The sequence below is a fragment of the Pediculus humanus genome, genomic scaffold (assembly GCF_000006295.1).
Source record: "Pediculus humanus corporis 1103172107761 genomic scaffold, whole genome shotgun sequence".
Lineage (NCBI taxonomy): Eukaryota > Metazoa > Arthropoda > Insecta > Psocodea > Pediculidae > Pediculus > Pediculus humanus.
In genome coordinates, this window is record NW_002987359.1 from 133,522 (window position 1) to 139,095 (window position 5,574).

Below are 5,574 nucleotides of genomic sequence, written 5' to 3' on the forward strand. Positions count from 1 at the left end.
ATAAAAACTTGGAAAAGAATTTATCTGTAATATGTTTCGTATATTACGTATGTGTACATCGTAAATATATATTCTTTTTTTATTTTTTCGGCGGGGAATGGGGGGGGGGGTGGAGTAGGAGGAGGAGGATGAAATTGAATATCGCGTCGGATTAATTTGCTTTAAAAATAAAAATTTTTATATATTTCGGTCGTTTATTTTTAGAATAATTTGTTATTTTAAAAAAATTAAATGAGGTGTGTATTTAAGATTCGGAAAAATTGATAATTTGTTTAAAAGGTCAAAGGTCATTATAATATTAAAATATCATTCGTTTAGTAGTATTTAAATTTGAAAATATAAGGTGATACTATCCAAAAAAAAAATCTTTGTTTGGTGTTAGCTATAACGATTTTTTTGTTTTTCTTTTATATTAGAGTTTCAAATGTAAAAAAAAAATTTAAAAGGAGAAAAATATTTAGCTACACGTATACGTTATGTGCACACAAACACGAAAAAAAAAAATTGTATTATTATTTCTAAAAATATAAACCGTAATACATACAATAACTTACTGTTGGTCGATAAGCAATTACAGCTACTATAAAAAATTTAGCTCCCAAGGTGGTCACGCAATGAAAAAAAAAAAGAAAAAAAAAAAAGAAAAAAGTCAGTTTTAAGGAAATGTATAAATATTTTCTTTTGACGTTTCTCAAGGCACTACAACTACATGTTGATAATCTTTTTTTTTTCTTTTAAACCTTAATTTATTATTTAAATTTTATATAAAAAAATGAGTTCTAAACTTGCACGTATACATCATATAAAAATTTTATTTTACGTAAAATAATGTGAAATAATTTCCTTAAATGTACTTGATAGGTTTTAATTTTAATCCCATTTAATATTATTCAATTCTCATCTATTGAAAAAAAAAACCGTTATTTTTTAAAAAAATATATATATATTTTATTAACTCGTTGAATTTGATTCGATAATAATAATAAAAATTAAATAATTTATTATATAAAAAGTAGTAAATTAATAATAATAATAATAATTTTTTTGGTCGTCGTCGTTTTATATTCGCCACTCTTCTGTTTATAATAATAAATAATTTTTAAATGAATTTTACATTATTCAGCAAAAATTTTTTTATTTTTTTTTTTTTAGAAATTTGCTTAGTCTTTTCTTATTTATTTTTCCGTTTATTGTTGTTATTACCTGCTTACTCGTATATTTATAAGTCGATATCGAATGATTTTAAATTTAATAAATATGTACATATATATATATTGGATTTTGTTGTTGAAATTTAAATTTAAATTTTTTTAAAAACTGAATTTAAAAATTTTATGAGTAAGAATTTTTTCCTGCTAAATCTCGCGCTTACATCATTTTTCTGATATTTTTTTTTTTTTTTACATTTATCTGACAGAAATGACCGATTACATACATATATTATTATTATTATTATTCTTTATTAACAATTTTACGTGTCATTGATTTTTATTAAATGGTATCATTTATCAACAATTATTAAATCATTTTCCGCATTTAAATACACCACGTTTGTACATAAAAAAAAAAAAAAAAAAAAAAAAACAAACGCCAATATTATTTTATTTAATAATTTTTTTTTAATATAATAACTAGATAGATGGATAGATTCTCGTTTGTTTGTTTGTTTGTTTTTTAAATAAAAAAATTTAAAAAGATTTTTTTTTTTTTTTTGTAAATGCATTTTTGATCGTTTAAAAAAAAAAAAAAAAAACGTTTCAAAGTTTTTTATAAACTATTTTATTTATTTATTTTTTAAGTCCCGCATATATTTTTTTTTCAAATTCTAAAAGGAAAAAAAAGGCACGTGAGTTTTCCCGGTATACGTTGAAATGCACCAAAGGGCACTGTTTTTTTTACTTATTTATTTATTTATTTATAAAATAAAAGGATACTGGGCACAAATGTAAAAAAAGGTTTTCTTTACTAATCTATGCTACTATTTTCCCCTCATTTCTTTTAAAAAAAGAAAAGAATAAAGTGAAACAAACACATTTGGTACCATTCACAATTGGTTGTAATGAAAGTTTTATGTATCGATTTATTGTTCATTTTTTTTTTTATTTTTTATTTATTTTTATGTGAAAATTTTTTGTTTAAAAAATTCTATTTAGTTAATATTTTTAGTCAATTATATATTTTGTCATTAATTTATTTTAAATCTCGTTTTGAAATCCCCATTTTTCTTTTCTTTTTTTTTTCTAGTGTTTATTTTAAGTGTTTTTTTTTTTAATTTATAATTTTTATTTTTAACTTTATGTAATTTTATTATTATTATTAATAATAATTGAATGGCGCGTTTTGAATTTTTTACATAGAGAAAAGTAAAGCATTGAACTTTATTGTTTTTTTTGACTAATTTGGATAAAAATATACTAAAGCCTGTTTTCAAATTTGAAAAGATAATAATAATTTTTTATTTTTATTTTTGTACGAATACGGGTAAAGAATTCAAAGGTGTGTTTCTTTTTTAATCGTAGAATTTGAAGAAAATAGATATCTTTTTTCTTCTTCTTCTTCTTCTTCTTATATTTAAATTTACTAACTAACACGTCATGCTTATATAATAAATTATATTTACTGGGGGGGGGGGAAAAGAAAAAAAATTTATTTATTAACAGTTTTTTTTTCTTTTTTTATAGTATTTTTATTGTATATACCTTTGTTATGGTTTTTATTACTATTTCATTTTGCAATTATTAAAAAATGGAGAGAAAAAGAAAAGAAAAGGAAAGAAAGAAAAAATTTTATTCGAGTTTTATTAATTGAAAAGAAAAATGGAATAAATTCACAAGGGGAGTCATTGTTGTTAAAAAAAAAATTTTTTTTATTGTATTTTATTTTGAATTTCTTCATCTATATGACGATTTATATTTTTTTTCGCGTAATCGTGTGTAGTACATAAGCAAAAAGAAAAAATGGTTGAAATGGTTAGCTTTTAAATCAACATCATTCGTAAATTTCATTTAAAATAAATAAATAAATAAAATTATTGAAATTGAATTATTAATTTATATAGTGTTAATAGAAAAATTATCATTGTGTTAACTGCCAATTTTGTTTTCAACTAAGTTTTTCACATCATAAGGATAGAAAAAAAAAAAAAAAATATTTTTTATAGCTCGTCTGTAAATGGGATGAGAACACGTGATTATTATTATAGAGCCAATATAATCGATAGCGTCATCATTTATAATAGGAACGAACATTCGGACAGACCTTTGGCGAACATTTTTTTCTTGGCGAACTCGTCGATTGATTGTCCTCCTTTTTTCCTCCTTTTTCTCTCTCTCTCTCTCTCTCTCTCTCTCTCTCTTTCTATCGTCTCTCGATACCCGGACTATGACTTCTTAGAAGTGTTGATGAATTTTTTTTTGTATAAATTTTAAATTGTGAGGTGGTATTTTACATTGCTATATATATAAATGATATAATCCGAATGAATTTTAAAGAGGGGCACGCCATTTTATTATTGAGCCTAAAGAGTTGAGAGTTTGGACAATTTTTTTAAAATTTTTTTAATGACACTACTTGTTTTAAACATGATGATGATAAATTAAAATTGACAAAAAAGGGTTGAACCTTAAAAATAATCAGATTATTCTATCGATAAAGATAAAAAAAATAATAAATTTTGTATTTTTTTGACAGTTTCGTATTTAAATAATAATTGTGGAGGCATTCTATTATTATTATTATTAAATAAAGGAAATACATTCAATATAAAAATAATTTTTTTTATATTTGTGACAAAAAAAAATTGCAAATTTTTATTGATTATTTATCACAAAAAAATTAGTTTAAAATGTACGACGATGATGATGATGATGGTCAAAACTCTATTATAGAATTTATTTTATATAGTGTGTGCGTGTGTGTGGGCGCGTGCGTGAAATAAAATTAACTTTTCATGACTGGGTTATTTAAATATATATATAAATATTTAAGTACTGATTTATGTTTTCAAAGTTTAATTTTATTTTACATAAATTTTTTTCTTTTTTTTTTTTTTTTGGTTAATTTAATCAAAAGCCAAAATTTATTTGATTAATTAAATTTTTTTTTTTTTTTTTTGATGAAAAAAAAAAAGAAAATGTCTTATTAGTTACATTATATCCGTTTTTAATTGTTGGCATGAAAGCATCAAATTTAAATAGTATTTTATTGAATGAGAAAATTTTGGTTAAAATAAAATGTGAACTAATTCTTATTCATTTATTTTTAATTTTTTCCAAGTGAGAATTTTTTTTTTAAAAAAAAAAAAAAGAAAAAAAGAAAAAATTCGGTTGGCAAAAATACAATATTTAATAAATTCCAATAATAATAATAATAATAATAATTATTATTTTTTTAACCATCGATGCATATACATAACCATGATTTATATGAATGTAATAATAATAATAATAATAATTCATTGGAAAATTTTATAAATAGTATCACCGATATATATAAATATCAGGCACGTATTTCTAAGAAAAGGAAGGAAAACCTGTGAAACTTTATCTCGGAAAAATTTTGACATGTTTATAAAACTTGTCGTGATTTAAAGAAAAAATATTAATTATAAAAAAGAGTAATAATAATAATAATAATAAGTTGAAAAATTTCATAATTTTTTGCGTGCGGGTTTTTCTTATTTTAATTAATATTTTCATTTATTATAAGAATTAATAAACTCGATTAAAGGCCAAATCAGGTATTTGGAGTATAGGAAACCTTCTTTTTAGGATTTTTAATTGAATCAAGGGGGAAACAAAATGGAAAACATGCAGTAAAAAAATAAAAATTCAAATTTAAGGGAGATTATTAAGAAAATAAATAAATAGTGTGACAATATATGTGCTAAAGGAGGAATACATGATTGTATACCATCATATTTATTTACAAAAAATTAAAATTTTAGTTTATGGTTCACAATTACGTCATTAATAATTAAAAAAATTAATTAGTTTATTGTTTATTTGACGCGGATAAATGCCTTTTGTAAAAAAAAAAAAAAAATAAACACAAACACCACAAGGGTTAAAAACGTTTTTGTCTTTTTTTATAATTTAAATAATTAGAAACGGAAATCATAATTAAAACAATTTAAATATTCGTTTGATGTTTTGTGAAAAAAAAAAATAATAATAACAATAATTCCTGTATATTTTGGCTTATATTCAATACCCATTTAATAATTTAAACAAAAAAAATTTTTTTTCGAGTGCATGCAGCATATTTCGAGGTTTTTTTTTTTTTTTTTTTTTTTTTTTAAATATTAAAAAAGAATAATAATAAATTTTTTTAAATTCACGGCTCTCTTAAACTTTTCAATAATATTTTAAAATCATCAATTGTCAAAAAAAAAAAAAAATAAAAATAAATAAATGTTATGTTTCACGGTTATTAATTTGTTGTATTCTTTTATTTCTTTGCAAAATTCTTCTTAAAAAAAAAAAAAAATTAATGTGGTTGACTTTTTTTTTTTAAAAAATTAATAGTCGATTTTCAAAAAATAAATTTTTTTGACGTAAAACTATAATTTATATT